The 16,920-nt window shown below is 48.9% G+C and overlaps 1 pseudogene; it reads left to right on the forward strand.

Moving 5' to 3' along the window:
• Positions 1-207: 207 nt before the first annotated feature.
• On the forward strand, positions 208-556 carry LOC146812045 (cytochrome c pseudogene; annotated as a pseudogene).
• The last annotated feature ends 16,364 nt before the right edge of the window (positions 557-16,920 follow it).

A 16,920-nucleotide genomic window follows, 5' to 3' on the forward strand; every position in this document is an offset into this window, starting at 1 on the left:
GAGAAACTAGGCATATGCAGGACGTCATACATTCAGGCTAGGATCAAATAAAACACCAGAGTCAATTAAAATAATGGTAGCCAAAGGTCATCACGGGTTGTCAGACCAAAAGAGTGCCTCTAGCACTACAGTGGTGTTTAGTAGACTGTTTCCGATTAGAATAAAGTGGAGTGGAGTAGAGAGCATTTTCTTGAGGGTGAGCGGAGCAGATGCTAGCTGAGCAGCCAGACTGTGAGGCTTCAAAATGGGAGATTTTGAGAAGGGAAAGAAGATCTTTGTTCTGAAATGTGCACAGTGCCATAGCATTGAAAAGGGAGATAATCAAAAGGTTTGCCCTGATCTACATTGCCTGTTTGGGTGCAAGATTGGGCAGGCTCCAGGCTACTCATATACAGAGGCCAACCAAAATAAAGGCATTACCTGGAATGGAAACACACTGATGGAATACTTGGAAAATCTCAAGAAATACATCCCAGGAACTAAAATGATCTTCGCTGGCATAAGGAATGAAAAGGAAAGACGTAATTTGGTAGCTTACCTGAAGCAGGTGACCTAAAACTGACAGATCTGTATGTTTGTCATTGTGGACTGTCTGGCAGAGGCACTTAAACTGTACAATTTGTTCCTTTGTAATTTATCATTTCACCACTGATCCATGTATTGTTCGTACAGTAGTATTGCGGCTGGTGCTTTTGTGTAAACAAAAGCTCAAATTAAAAATAACCAGTCGGAGGAGCCAAGATGGCGACCGGAGCAGACGCTTGAGCGCCCGGCTCCGTCGGCCCTTGGCCTCGGACTATCATCCTGATTCCTATCCTCGCCGATTCTCGAGGTGAAACGTGTGCGACGACGCGCTGTCCACGCCGCCGCTTCCCCGAAGTCTCAGCCCGCCCGGATGCCGGAGTTCTTGGTGCTTTTGTTCTCCGCCCTGGACCCCTGCTCCATTGTTGCCTTTGCCGGCCCCCTGGAGGCTCCGCAGTCACCGGACCCGCTAGCGCAAACCCGAGCCGCGCGGTCCCGACCTCACCTCACACCACGGACTGTCGCCAGCTGAGCCTGGGGAGGGACGGCCAGACACCTCCTGCACCCTGCGCCCGAAGGGCTGGGGCCGTAAGGTAAGCCCCGGTGCGGCGGGTCTCCTGCCCCGATCTGTGGACCGCGCTGTGGGAGGCTGCCGACCCCCTTCTTCCATTGCCTAGTCGGCTGCAAAGAGAACCCGAGGGAAGGGAGGCGACTGTTGGCTTTCCCTGTTGCGGCGCAGACCTGAGGGGAACTGACTCCTTGCTACGACCCCCCCCCCCCCCCTGGCCATTGTACCGTCCGGCGGTAAAACATGGCGTTGTTTGCCTGCTCGCGGCTGGGGGGTGATACTCCGGTCTTGCCCGCTGCCCGCTTCGCCCTCCCTCCACCAGACACCAGCTCCACAGTGCCGTCCCGGATTGCTGCCGATGTGGGGGTGCAGCTTCCGCTGACATGCGGCTCCGTTCTGGCTGTCCTGCGGGACTTTCGTCTACAAATGTGTGCTGGCTTGCAGGCGCTGAGTGAGCAGTTTGACTCCATGCTGTCGGCTGCGGGTCGTGAGCGCTCCGTTTGTCATCAACACGGCGTGGGTCTGCCAGTGCTTTTGTCCTCTTGCGGGGACGCAACGGCTGTGTGTGATCGTGCTACACTGGTGCCTGCAACTGGCTTTCCCGGCACCCAGGATCAATTGCTCTCCAGCTCAACAGCGGATACTTTGTTTCCCCGTTCATTGCTGCCTGCTTCATTGTTGCCTGCCTCACCGCGTCTGCAAGAGTATCCAGCTGAGCAACACCTAACCTCCTCGAGGAATTGTTCACGGTGGCCTACTGCTTCTTTTCTGTGGAACTCCTGTACTTTACATGCCATGTCTGGACTTTATGTGGTGCACAAAGGGACCTCTACAGATGGTCGGCGGCCATTTTGTGATTCTACTTCACCATCTTCTCCCAAGCGGCCATATTGTCTTTGTCCGCACGGGATGCGGGGCCTTCATGTAGGGGCTGGCTTAATCTCAAGCCCGCGATCGGGCCAGGGCTAGACTGATTTATATCGCCATGGTTTCACGGATGGGCTGGACTGGGACTGGAACTGTATGTATATGTTGTGCGCACTCGTCGCGATCTGTCTTCCTTCATTTAAATTGTTGTGACAATTCATTTTCACACGACCGCTTTTGGTGTAGTGGGTTCTCAGTGTGTGGAAGCCATAGATGGCCGATGGTTTAGGGCGCTCTGATGATACGTAGGCTCCTCCCCACTTTCTTCTTTTTGGGAGTTTAGATTAGAATAGTCCTATTCTTTTCTTACCCCCTTTATCATAGGTGTAATGTTTTCTTATCTTTCTTTACTCTATTCTTACTCTCTTTCTTGTCTATATTTCGGGTTTATTGGGCGACAGGCACTATGCTGGGGGGGGGGCAGGCCGTAGCCTCCGCATTGGTGTAGGGTGGGGGGGTAATTTACTGTTTCTAATTAGTTCTATGGGCCCTTTTTTCTTTTTATGTTTCTGCGCTATACTTGTTTCGATTCTGGGTCCGGGTGTGGGGTTGACTGAGTGGGGGCGGCACTGGAGGGGTGCGTAATTGCTCATGTGACTATCCTGTTATATAACTGCATTGCCCCACTGCCTGAGATTTTACTTCCATTGCTGTTTTAATGATGCTGCTGCTCTCCCGTGTGGTGAAGATATCGTGCGGACTCGAATCTCCTTGGTTCTTATTCTTCACTGACTTTTTCCCTGATAAAATTATTTTGAAACACTTTAAAATTAACCTTCACTTCTCCTCCCCCTGGTGTCAAGGATCTCTCCAGTGTATAATTCATAAATCGTTGCTAATCTTGGCCGTTGAAGCACAGGGGCCGTAATGTTTGTATCAGTGCTTAACCGTATCGTGGCCGGCCTGAAGGTTGTAGGCCCGTATTTGTTCTTTTAATATGCACGAATAAAGGTTTTCAAAAATTAAAAAAAAAAAAAAAAAAAATAACCAGTCTATGGAGTAAAGTGGCGTAGAGTCAAATGGTGCAGGATGATGTGCAGTGGCATAGAGAAGAGTGCAGTGGCGTAGTGTAAAGTTGTGTAAAGCAGTGGTGCCGAGTGGATTAGAGTGGCATAGCATGCAGTAGCGTACAATGCAGTGGCATAGACTTGAGTGGTGCAGAGTTAAGTGCAGTAGCATAGAGTACAGTGGCATAGTGAAGTGGTGCAGAGTTGAGTGGTTGAGAGTGCATTGGTGCAAAGTAGACTGTTGTAGAGTGCAGTGGTGTAGATTAGTGGCATTGAGTGCAGTGGTGCAGAGTAGAGTGGCATAGAGAGCAGTGGCGTAGAGTACATTGGTGCAAGGGAGAATAGAGTGACGTAGATTGCATTGGTGCAGAGTAGATTGGCGTAGAGTTCATTGGTTTTGAGTAAAGTGGTGTATAGTGTTTAGAGTGCTGCAGTGTCGTGTAGAGTGGTGCAGCGTAGAGTGCAGTGGCATAGAGTGGTGCAAAGTGGAGTACAGTGGTGTAGAGTGCAATGGCATAGATTATTTCAGAGTAGAGTGAAGTGGCATGGAGTGGTGCAGGGAGGAGTGCAGTTTCATAGAGTGCAGTGGTGTAGAGTAGATTGGCGTAGAGTAAAGTGGTGCTGAGTAAAGTGGTGCAGAGTAGATTAGAGTGGCATAGAGTGGACTGACGTAGAGTGAGTTGCACAGAGTAGAATGCATTGGCACCGAATGCAGTGCCATAGAGTGCAGTGTGTCAGATTGGACTTAAGTGGAGTGGCCTAGACTGGAATGGTGTAGACTGCAGTGGCGACGAGTGCCATGGTGGGGAGTGGAGTAGCGTAGAGTGCATTGACATAGAGTAGAGTGATGTAGAGTGGAGCATACATGGTGTGGTAGCACAATCCCATTACAGACAACATATCTTCAATTGAAATGACCATTACATTTGCACAGACATACAGTTTTACTGGTAAACATACAGTGCACAAAACGATAATGTGTGGAAATGTCATCACCTAGTGTATTGATTTGTTTTGATCGCATTAAAATATTTGTGTCCACCACACTTCAGAATTACCAAAAAAGTGTGCTTTCCTAATTCTGATATATTCTAAAATGTCTGTACAGTCCATTTACAGACATTTAAATTTTGTTGTGCGTAAGAACAAAATAACATCCTACAGAGTGCCTGCAGCACATCCTCCGACGCCAGCATGATTTTCACATACATCCTCGCACTTTGAAGTCAGAGAAAGAAAGGAAAACCACAAGCTCCCTTGGTAGACTGAGCCGAACATTTGACCTCTATTTTTGAATGCACAGCTAATGTCACAAGATAAGAACTAGATTTAAAGGCTTGTTTACGCAAATCCATCCCTGGTGGAAGGGTCCTGTAAACAGGGAGGAACAATATCAAACTGGACAGCCTAAAATAAAGGCAGCAAAAGAAATGTGAGTTGCATACCTGAAGGCCAATGGTATCCAATGGGCGGAATGCATTCCAGGGAAGCTTTCTGAATGTCCCCAAGATGTCTTTAGCTAACCAGATAGCTGCGCTGTCTGTTAGGCTTTAGCTTAAAAAGACAGGAGATGTAGAAAGCGGTGGTAGAAAGAGGGAGGTAAGAGTAGTGTTGATTCCTCAATTTGTATAAATGCAAATGGTCCCAGAACATACGTAAAATTGAAAAAAGGTAAACAAAATAACTGTTGCAAGGAATAAGGCAGAACCAAAGTGTTATTTAATCACACTTGGAACAAGCACATAAATGCATTTGAAAAAATCACACTATTTATAAAGGTGCAGGGTGCCACGGGGAAGGGGAAGGAGTGACGAGTTAGGTAGGGTAGTAGGATAAGTGACATATAAGTGTTCATAACAATAATACAAATCAATTGCTGGGCACGTTGCTGTCGTGCCGATTAGTCAGGATTAGTCATTCATTGACAAAATTGAATGTTTAACCGAACAACCATATACAAGTGATAGTCCACAGTGCTCAACGCACTATTGAATGTATTGGCATGGTGAGATGTCGACGTTTCGACCCCTCTTCCAAGGTAGGTTGATTAAATCCTTACAGGTGGGGTCTTCCTCAGGACAAAGAGGATGGTTGAAAGGGGAAGGTGGGCACCAGTTAAAGGAACGAACATCAAATCAGTGTCAGCTTAACAGCAGGGCAAAAAGGCTCCAAAGATGGGTGGGAGTGAAAAGCACGTGTATTGCTTGAAACAAAGGGGAGGAATTGATTACTCCATCGAAGCACACCGTCGCGTAGATCGGTATGTTGAGTGAAAATGAATCACTGGAAAAGCAGCCTCTTGAAGCGGCGTTCGAGACTCCAACTGCTCGGATCTGGCTGCCTCAATTTGGGCAGAGGAGCATCGCCCCCTGCTGCAAGAGCAGTAGAGATGAAAATATAATGGTAATAAAATGAATTTATCACCATTCTATTTTCACTGCTGTTCTCAGCCCGAGCCAAGTGTCAGGGTGGGGCAATTACTGCTGATTGCCGCAGGGGGTGAGTGGTGGCCACTCTGACAGTACACATGTTACTTTGGCCGGCTGTCTTGCGACGGCCAACCTAACATGCACACTTTAAATCTCTCCAACCCGAGCTTTCTAAGACAGCTGGGTGGAGAGAAGGCACAGGTCCCCAGTTCCTAAAGGAGTGTCGAGCCAGCCCGCTCCAACCTGTAGAGGGCCAGCCGGCCGCTACAATACTTTGTAGCCATGCACCACCCCTCGTGACAGGGTTTGGTCCGAGGGTATAAATAAACAGGCCCCAGGTAGCACGTGACCTTCGGCCTACACATCAGTGCGAGTGAACGTGTGTGTCCTTTAGGTGCGCAGTATAGGCTGCGGTCCATACCTCAGCCGAGCCCTTTACATTGGCGACGAGGATGTGAAACGACCCCACATCTCCCCACAACCCAAGGCCACTGCCCAAGCAGACTGTGTGCGACACAGCGTCTGCCCAGGAAAAACTGCCTATACCTACCGCACTGTCATCTGTGCGGCCCATGCCCCTTGCATCCCGGCGTCTGGGTGGTGAGTGCGCTGCAGGCAGCAACAGGCCTCTCCACTCGCAGTGATGTGTGAGCGGCTACGGCCAGAGTGGCAGAAGGTGACGTAAGCCCCGCTCCAAGCCAGCCCTGTTTCAAGGCCCAGGCCCGCAGTACGTGCCTCGCTACGCAAGGGCTGGGCCTTCAGGCCAAGCACGTGGGGATTTCCCTGGAGAACGGTACCAGACGCCTGGAACAGGTGGAAGGCCACGCCCGAGTGGGCCCGATCAGCAGCCGGAGACACGTGGGACGGCCAGACACGGTCAAGCCTGAAACAACAAGAAAGGGGAAACCAACACAAGGGGGAAAAAGCAACAGGATAATCACTGGAGGCACGGCAGCCCAGTGCAGCATACCGGCTCCCTCAACAAACGAAGGTCAGTTGGAGTCCCATAAGAGACACAGTGAGGGGCACAAAAAAGGGGAGGCACAGCGCCCAGAAGGGGGAGAAGAGCAGCACCACCACACGCGCAGTGTGTGACAAGGCAGCTGTTGTAATTGGAAAGTCACTCCAGGCACGTCATGGGTGATCCCCCGCCACCACAGCAACCGGCACAAGTGCCAATAGTGCCAAACTCTCATGCGTTAGTGACGCGATGCCTCCTTTCAGCCAGCTTGCTGACCCAGCCACTGCTGCGCCCGGATGGAAGCTCTGGGTAGGTCGCCTAAATCACTACTTCACAGGGATCCGAGAGACCGATGGAACGGTGAAGCGCTCCCTGCTCATGCACTTTGGGGGAGACAAGCTCTACCAGCTATTCGAGACATTACCTGACACGGGGGCTGTGCACGAATGCGATGCAGCCATTGCGGCCCTGAACAGATATTCTGACCCGCAGATGAACCCCGACTATGAGCCGTTCAAGTTGCGCCAGGCCCGGCAAACGGAGGCAGAAACCGTGGACATGTTATACGTCAGAATCCAGAAGCTGGCACGCACGTGCACAGGCATCGACCAGAACGAAGAGATTAGGGCGCAAATTATACAAGGATGCAAATCCATCACACTACGGCGCCAGATGCTCCGACAACCCGTGATTTCCCTTGATGAGTTCTTGGTCCTCACTCGCTTCCACACGCTGTTAGACAAGCGGGCCGAAGAGATGGAAGCGGTTCGAGAAAGGAACACTCCGGTTGCGTCGACGCAGTAGGTAGTGCAGGTGAAAGAGACCGTGGAGGTAGTGTAGAGGCGACCTGCGCCAAGCCAGAGGTGAAGCACTGGAAGCCGGCCTGGAGGCAAGGGTGGACACTGCGGGTTTGACCACAAAGAGCAGGACAGATGTTGCGCCAAAGGACAACCCTGCTCAAAGTGTGGCATGGCCAACCACTACATCAGCGTCTGCCGCAGTAACGGAGGAACTTCCCGCAGTGGCGCAACTAGAGGGCGTTCGATCCTTCAACACCTCTCACTCTAGGAGCATGAAAACCCCGAAGCTCTACCTGATCAAGGCGCTACTGTCTACTATGAGGATGACGATGCTACGTTTGTCATCTCCTTTGCATGAAGGCCAGGACGCAAGGGACGTCAGCCCCCGTTGTACAGCATTAAGGTCAACAGAACCTCGGTACAAGCCCTGATTGACACTGGGGCATCAGTCAATGTGATTGAGTCGGACCAATACGAACGGCTGTCACCCAAACCAAGGTTAACACCCAGTGCAGCCAAAATCTGCACATACGGAGGTACAGAACCAATACCACTGTGAGGAATGATGGAGATCGAAGTCTCGAATTCTTGGTACTCTGTGAAAACCAAGTTCCACATAACTGAAGGAAAGAAAGGGACGCTACTGGGTTGCCACGCGGCGGAAGATTTGGAGCTGGTTTTCTTTGCCAAGCAGGTCCACGAGAAATACGCCGAGGACATGATGAGCGAGTTTCAGCAACTCTTCCAGGGGCTGGGCAAGCTCTGAGGATGCCAGGTAAAACGACACATCGCCCATGCAGTCCAACCGAAAGCAATCCAGCATTGGCGCATACCTTTCCACCTCTGGCCCCTGATAGAGCAAGAACTGCAAAACCTGGAGGACTTCGGAGTCATACAGACGGTATCGGGCCCACTCTATGGGTGTCCTCGCTGGTGGTGGTACCCAAGCCGAAGTAACCAGGAGCGATTTGGCTGTGCATGGACATGAGGCTCCCTAATCAAGCTATCCGGAGAGAGGCATGTGGCCCCGACGATGGATGATATAGTGGCGGACTTGAACGCGCCCAGTGGTTCTCTAAACTTGATCTGAGCTCTGGATACCACCAGTTGGAGCTAGCGCCGAAGAGCCGCTACATTACCACCTTCTCCACACACGTGGGTCTCCGGAAATATACCCGACTCAGCTTTGGGGTGTCATCTGCGGCAGAGGTGTTCCAGAACGCCATCAAGTAAGCCCTCTCCGGCCTCGTAGGCATGATCAACTCAAGTGATGAAATCCTGATATATTTACAGAGTCTAGAGGAGCACCATGCCTGACTGAGAGCTACTTTGCAGAGGTTGGCAGACTGTGGGCTCACCCTCCACAAGAAGTGTGCCTTTTACCAAGGGTAGATAGACTTCTTCGGCTACGTCTTCTCGAAAGATGGGCTTCGCGTCGAACCCTGCAAGGCTAAGGCCATCAGGAGTGCCCCAATTTCGCAGAATCCTTCAGAAATAAGGAGCTTTCTGGGGATGGCGACGTACTGTGTGAGGTTCCTCCTGAACCTCGCCACTGTATCCAAACCACTCTGGCAGCTGACGAAGACTGGAACACCCTGGGAGTGGATGTCCCGAGAGGAAGCAGCGTTTCAAGGCATCAAGAAAGCTCTCCTAGATCAAACCACGATGGCATACTTCCACCCAAAAAGGAAGACGGAGCTTGTAGTCGACGCCAGCCCGACAGGGCTCGGGCTGTCATCCTGCACGAACACACAAAAGGAACATGTGTCCCAGCGGCATACGCCAGCCTCTCGCTGTCCCCTACAGGAACCAGATATGTGCAGATAGAGCGAGAGGCTCTGGCTATACGGTGGGCGTGCTATCACTTTTATTTATATCTGTGCGGTCATCCCTTTCTGGTGATAACGGACCACAGGCCCCTCATACTGCTGTTCAGTGGATCCACGTGCCTGGCACACCCAAGAATTGAAATGTGGGCAGTCCAGCTACAGGCGTACTCATTCCAGCTGCGGAACAGACCGGGTGAGGAAAACACGGTTGACTTCCTGTCGAGGCACCCCACGACAAAGGAGGGAGAGCCAATCCCAGGTGATACCGCCAGCACCCAGGCCTTCATCTGCATGGTAGACAGTGCCTGCCCACTGGCCCTGACCAAGGAAGATCTTCGCAGTGCCACTGATGCGGATGACACCATGAGTGAATAAAAAAGGTCCTTGAAAAGGGGCAATGGCATAGATTGCTGGATGGGTCTCTCTGCTCACCACGGAAGAACAGAACTCCCGACGCCAAATCTAGAGAGTACGACACAAACTCAGCGGATATGGACTAATCCCAAGGGGACAGAGAATCATTGTGCTGAAGGACCTACTCCAACAAACGGTTATGCTGGTTCATCAAGGTCATCAGGGCACCGCCAAGAACAAGGCCAGACTCGGAGCAAAGGTATGGTTCCCCCGCATGGACAACATGGTGGATGAGGAAGTCTGGCGGTGTCACCCCTTCACCATCACAGGCGGCGACCCTGCTCCCACGCCCATAATCACGGAGGAACCATGTTGCATGCCATGGGCCAAGATCAGTGACGACTTTGGGAGTTTCCAGGACAGCGGCACACCATGGTCGTCATGGACTCCTTCTCAAAGTGTTGTATTCCGCTTTGTGTCCGTATATAGGTTTTCCTGAAACATGTCCTTATATAGGCACAATTCGCATTGCCCTTATAAAGTCATAAGATCTCAGTCCTTATTTAGGCATTAGCCATGCTATCCAAATACAGGTATGGTCACCTACATCCATCCACCCCAACATCACGAGTTCTTAGAAACCAGACTCTTAAGCTCTTGGGAGTTCCCCTAGCACAGGATTATTGATTTCTCCAAGAACTCCTTTATTATGCATGAACGGATATTCCTTAAGGGTTCATTCCTGAAATCTTCTGCCCGACTGTACGTCAATGCTAACATTCCAAGGCACCTACCAGGTATAAATATACCTTCCCGTGCCCAAGCAAGTAGGAGGAGACCTCAACTTTAGAGGATCCTGTGTCCCGGCCTGACGCACTGATAAGAGACGCTGTCACGCCTGCTCGAAGAGAATCCAGTGTTCTGACTCCCTTTGCGGGGTGTTAGAGTTCAAGACCTGGAAAGAGAATCCCACCACTCATTCTCAAGGTATGGAGCGGACTAGAACCTAGAGGGACTCTTGGCATACTTTACTATAGCCTACCATACTATGTAATACATAACCTACTTCTTACATTGTACTACACTTAGGTTAGATACACTGGGGTAGAACTAGTTAGAGAAGCATCTTATGAGTACTCTCATTTTTAGCTTATGTTATTTATGTATATGATTATATGTGTCATAGCTAAAAGATAATGCTAGTGCAGTATTTCTTTCTACTGCTCACGCTGTACATAATATATCTCCAATACTGTCTTATGATTGTAACAGCTCATATCTCTTACACGAGAAACAAGACTGTTCAATAAATCCTTTTTATTGAAACGCCCGTCTATTCTTTCTGTGTAACTCTGAAAAAACTAAGCATGCAGGATTAACTGAGTGAAACTGTTATCTATTGTTTCATCAATTCTGAGAGTGTTCCGATGCTAAAGGTAAACAAAGTTGTCATGTTTATGCGGTTGCCAGAAACTACTCCCTTCTTGTTTACAAGGAGTTTCTAGTGGCCTCTGAGTTAGCTGGCACAAAGGAATTAAGTTTAATGTACTCGATAGGGGCATACTGACCTCAGTCCTATGCCAAATCTATAGGGTATATTATTCCAATGTGCAGAGCCTATTAGGGAAATTGGAACTACTCAACAAAAGTTCCCGGTGGTGGAGTTGGTATCGTCCACTGCTTTTGCACATGTCCGACAAGCCCTGGAGAGGTTCTTCGCCATATTTGGACTACCAGAAGAAGTAAAGTCAGACAACGGACCTCCGTTCCACGGTCAGGACTTCCATGACTTCCTAGAGCGGCGAGCCATTCGACACCACGTATCACACCCCAGTGACCTCAAGCCAACAGTGAGGTCGAGCAGTTCATGAGGACCCTCAACAGAGCCCTTCGCATTGGCGTGCATCAGCACCAAGATCTGGAGACGTGCTTGCACCAGTTCCTGCTCGCATATGGGCAGAAATCTTACTCGATAATGAGGTGTGCCCCGGCCATGCTTCTGCTGAAGCGCTCACCAAGAGACCTCATGCCCGAAGACCCGGAATGGAAGCTGCCAAGTCTGAATATCGAAAGAGCCCAACAGAAGCAAAAGACCACTAACGAGACAGCAACAGTGAGCAGAGGAGCCAGAACTCCGGTCTTGCGTGTAGGATCCAAGGTGGTCCTCAAAGATCGTCACCCAGGCTGGAAGTTTTGCACACCCTTTGAACCGGAGGTGTGGACATTCACCCGAGTGGAGGGTACCATGGTCACGGCTCAGCAAGGCCGCCACACTGTGGTGCGAAACGTGTCCTGGTTCAAAGAAGCCCCAGGAGCCCTGAATGCTGGCAGGGCATCCCCGGAGGATAACGATGAACCGGTGGACATGCCCATGGGGACCGCAGGGGACCTAAGTGCGAGTCCGATGCCTGCCTCTGAAGGTGAAACGACAGGTGCCCAAAGGGGAAGCCCTGAAGATCAGCCACGGCATGGAATGTCGGAGAGATCCCCGGAGAACACTACAGTAGACACAAGTGAAGGTCCTTCCCGAAGCCAACAGTATCTGCTCCGACCTAATCCTGCGCCCAGCCAAAAGTTGAGAGACTTTGCTTGTTAAAAGGCTGTGCCCCGGCAGGCTCCGGTCAAGGACTGCAGCATCATGATTCTTTGTTGTATTTTTACTTTTGTTATTATGTCTCTTTATTTTCACATTTCTGGTTATCCCTCTAAAGGAAAGGAGGGATGTAGAGGGCCATACGGCCGCTACAATACTTAGTAGCAATGCACCACTCCTCGTGACCGGGCTCGGTCCGAGGGTATAAATAAACAGGCCCCAGGTCGCACGTGAGCTTCGGCCGACACATCACTGCGAGTGACGTGTGTACTTTAAACGCGCAGTATAGGCCGCAGTCCATACCTCAGCTGAGCCCTTTACACATCAGGCTGTTAAACATTATCATCAGCATCTGGAGTGGTAGAGAGGAGATGGCTGAGGCTCGAGGACTCGCGCTGGGACTGCTGAGGAGGAGAGCACTGAGGACGAGTGGGTGAGTAGCATTTTTTTTATTAATATTTTATGACGCACTGACAGGCTCTGTGAGAAACTCGCACTGTCTTCAGCCTCAACTTCAGAGCTCTCAGCCATGGCCCGCTATAAATATAACACTGTTAACGAGCCATGATTGAGAGCTTTGGCATCAGGTCTAAATCTGGGTATGGGTAAGGGTAAGTTAGAGGGAGGTACACAGAAGTACAGAGAAGAGTAAAGAGAAGTGTGCAGGTAGGGTAGAGAAAGGTGACAGTGAGAGAAGGGATTAGTTAGAGTAAGAGAAGTATATGGAAAGATAGAGAGTGAGGCAGGAATAGGCAGAGAGAGAGAGAGTCCGAGCAGCAGAGAGAGGTTACATTAGACAAAGGATGACTGACGTAATCACTTTACTGAGACTGTGAGACAAACCCCAACCCCCCGGAAAGTGAGAGTGGAGGCCAATTGCCCCCTTTACCCACGCTTCAGAATGTCAACTATTCTGCAGCGATCTGTGGTGTCGGTGTAATGCACAGAGTAAATGTATTTCTTAAACTAGTGCGCCATACACAAGTGTGCGCTTTGAGAGTGAAATCAAAGCGCCAGGCCTAGATCAAAGTGCGGCGGGCTTACAATGCAGCAGTATGGATAAGTCGGTGCAGGCTCGTGGTCTGTGATTAGAACGTGCGAGTCAGGCCAATGTAACGCTTTTGAATAACGTCATGATCGTCATCCGAAATACGTGCCTTTACGGAGTGGAAAGGGAGCAGTTATCAAACATGAGGAAACACGTGGCAGCTTGTGGGTGGAACATCTGCTGCTTGGTGACATGGGGTTTGATCTGTCTGTGGAGAGGACCCACCCGGGTGCATCCACACCTGCGCTTTGAACAGCGGCCTGCTCGCAGAAGGAAGGCTGGCACAGAAGAAAACATGAAGGTCACATCCCTATGTACTGCAGCAGCCGTTTAAACAATGGAGCACTGGAATGGAGATTCACGCTGGTGCATTCCCTCCTCCTCACCACAGCCCTCATCTTGTGAGGGCCAGTCATTCACCGTGCACAAAACGGCGCTGTTCACCACTGTGCTGTCACGAGATGCGAGCAGCTGGGGATCCGTGGCACTGGCCCCGCACAAAATTAATTTATATAATTAAAAGGCAGGCTTTACCTGTTAATTTATTATGAGCCAACTAAGGGGGCATCACCACTAGGTGCAACAAACACTCTTTTCTTATTTGTTTCTATTCCGTAGGTGAAAACCAGTTTGGAGCCCCCCATAACTTGTTGACCACCTCCCTACAACATGTTCTTGACAGCCCTGCTTCCCAGGTCGCTCGACTGTATTCTCTATACCTTTCTCTTTTCAGAGATATTCAGTTAAGACACAGGTCTTGTTGCATTGGAAATCCCGAGGCTGGGAACTCTTTGTGCAGCAGGGCCTAGGCGCTAGGGCTCGAGTCGGGGTACCGCGGGTGGACGGCGGCCCCCCACTTATTTTAGAGGGAGCTCGATAACTGGAGCAAATGGAGCAATGGAGCTACACATTCACTCTTTGGCCTCTCTGGGCGGGATCGAAGCCCATTCAGAACGCTGCTCACGTGCTGGCTTCTCTGATGCAATCGCATCTAAGGGGTGAGCGAGGGGAGGCAATTAGTCTGATGGTGAAAGCCACCTTTCATGGCGTCACTTTCGGTCGTGACGTCAGCGTCCCCCCACTTCTTTATTTGGGACTTGTGCCCTGCAGTAGGCCTGTCTATGAGTTCAGTTAGGGATTTATGGCGGGAGCCCCCCCTGCGAGGTGCGAATTTACTGCATTGGGCGTTGTGAGGAGAAGGTATTGGTGGGCTCAGGCTGTAGGTTTGTTGCAGTTCTTTCATTTAGATACGAGGTAGGTAGGCATCATGCTGTGGGGACTTTACCATGTCCTGTAACCCGAGCTTGGCAAGTTCGTCAGGACAGAAGGCATAACAGGTATTCTATTTCTAGAAGGGTACAGACACTAATGCAATCTAGACCTTCATACCCCTGCTCCAGCGCCACTCTCCTCCACATAACTAAATCAGTCTGTGCTAATAACCGTTGCAGCCATGCCAGCCAAACAGAATTCCGAGGTCACAGCTAATGTCCTGCCCCCTAGAGATGTGGTGCGACTGGAGGCACTTTACTGGAAGCCAAGAGCAGAGGTCTCTCTAAAGAGTGAATTGAAAGGTGCAGGGATCAGTATTACGAAGATAATAAGTGTGTCCTATGTGCGGCACATGTTAGACCTCTATGGTCACGGTGCTAACAATGATTCATTGGGTGGATGCATGTATGGGGGCAGCATGCCTGAAATATTCATGGGGTAACAGTTTTTTGGATGGATGAGTCATTTGGTTAGACTGTTGCGTGAGAGAGTCTGTACCAGGCTGGGTCACTGCACCCACTGGCTGTGATGCACCCCTTGACAGACCTCTGTCTTGGAAAGACTTGCCAGACCTGGAGCTGTTCATGTTATCAGGTTTCTCACAAACACCATTAAACAGGGTCATGGTCTTTTACTTATGCCTACCTTAAACAACTCATGATCAAATCATATTCCTTGAGAACTGTCAGTCCACATATGAAGGTCATAACCTCCGAACTCCCGTTATCTCTTGCAAACACTATCTGCATCTGGAAATTCTCCAGCTCTAGTCACCAGTTGCCATTTTAAGAAGTCCATGTTCTGTATACCCTTCTCGGGCGATACACCCAGATTCTGGATCTCCCCCTCTTCGTGTCAAGAATGCACTGACTTTTGAAATCTTTAAATTCCTTCTTAAGTATGTGCTTTTTTGGAGACAACTGCCCCTGGCTGTTTAATGTCCTACATATCATTGTGCAGCTCCCTGCTTTCTGTTTTCTAATTCCTTGGTGTGCTTTGTCTCTTGATACTTTCCTCTTACAGTCCATCACCTCACTCTGTGTATCAATTTGTCCTCAAAGATGTATTGCTTATCTTCCATTAAGTCACAATTTCTTCCTTTAGCAACTCTACTCTCAGCGCCACTAGACTCTCCCTACTCACATTTAGCTTACTAAAAGATCTATGTAATGCATATGCGAACATATGCTTGTTTCGGCTGTGGACATCCTTGCAAGTCTGAATTGCCGCTTTTTGCCTTCACAATTCAGTGCACCATTAGACTTCCTGCACTAATGTTTTCAAGAACAAGTGGTACTTTTGATGCTGCAGATCTGTTTCAATGTGCATCTGGGCCTAACACTGTTCAATTCTGCTTCCCTGCTTCTTCCCATTGTCATATGCTACCACTGTTACCCTTTATACCTTGTTTTAACCATATCGTATCTGCTGGTCTGTTTCGATTTGATATTGCAGTGCTCTGAAACCCAGCTGGATGGAGTAATTGCTTTAAAAGAATATATAAACAAAAAACAAACTAATAACTGATTGAACAGGCTGTGTAGATAGCCCACGGGCCATACAGGTGGGCATTAGGCTCAGCCAGTGACGTTGGCCAGTGATTCCCTGGGAACTGGTATCCTGCCCTTCAGACTAAGTAATAACGAAGTGCACGTAAGCACATCATTGGCCCAACTGTTGACTTTTGATCAAGCAACTAGATGTTCTGCAAGGTTAAAACAAGCACTAACAAAGCCAATTGGTCTAAGCAATCCAAGAGATATTGGCGCTGTCAATGACCATGTCTTTTGGCCATGTGTTATGGAGTGGAGTGGATGTATGTGGTGTGGAGTGTAATTATGTGGTTTGGAATGGATTTGTTTGTTGTTGAATTGAGTAGCGTGGAATTGTGTGGTGTTGGGTGGAGTTATGTGTATTGGAACTATGTGGCATGGTGTGCAATGGAATTATGTGGGGGCCGATTCACAGAACTAATCTGAGACAAAATCCTAAACTTACTACTTTTGGTATTCACAGAAGGCATTTAGTAGTTGTAAAGTTAGTATTTTGTCTTAAGTTGGTATTTTGTCTTAAGTTGGTATTTTGTCTTAAATTAGTATTTTGTCTTAAGGTAGTATTTTGTCTTTAGTTAGTATTTTGTCTTAAGTTGGTATTTTGTCTTAAGTTGGTATTTTGTCTTAAGTTGGTATTTTGTCTTAAGTTGGTATTTTGTCTTAAATTAGTATTTTGTCTTAAATTAGTATTTTGTCTTAAGGTAGTATTTTGTCTTTAGTTAGTATTTTGTCTTTAGTTAGTATTTTGTCTTTAGTTAGTATTTTGTCTTTAGTTAGTATTTTGTCTTTAGTTAGTATTTTGCCTTAAGTCAGGATTTTGTCTCAAGTTATGATTTTGTCTTAAATTAGAATTTTGTCTTAAGACCAAAACTTAGGACAAAATCCTAATTTAGGACAAAATCCTAATTTAGGACAAAATACTAACTTGAGGCAAAATACTAACTTTACCACTACTAAATGCCTTCTGTGAATACCAAAAGTAGTAAATTTAGGATTTTGTCTCAGATTAGTTCTGTGAATCGGCCCTGTGGATAGTAATTATGTGGTATTGAGTGTA

This window comes from Triturus cristatus, chromosome 7 (assembly GCF_964204655.1).
Source record: "Triturus cristatus chromosome 7, aTriCri1.1, whole genome shotgun sequence".
In the NCBI taxonomy this organism is placed as follows: domain Eukaryota; kingdom Metazoa; phylum Chordata; class Amphibia; order Caudata; family Salamandridae; genus Triturus; species Triturus cristatus.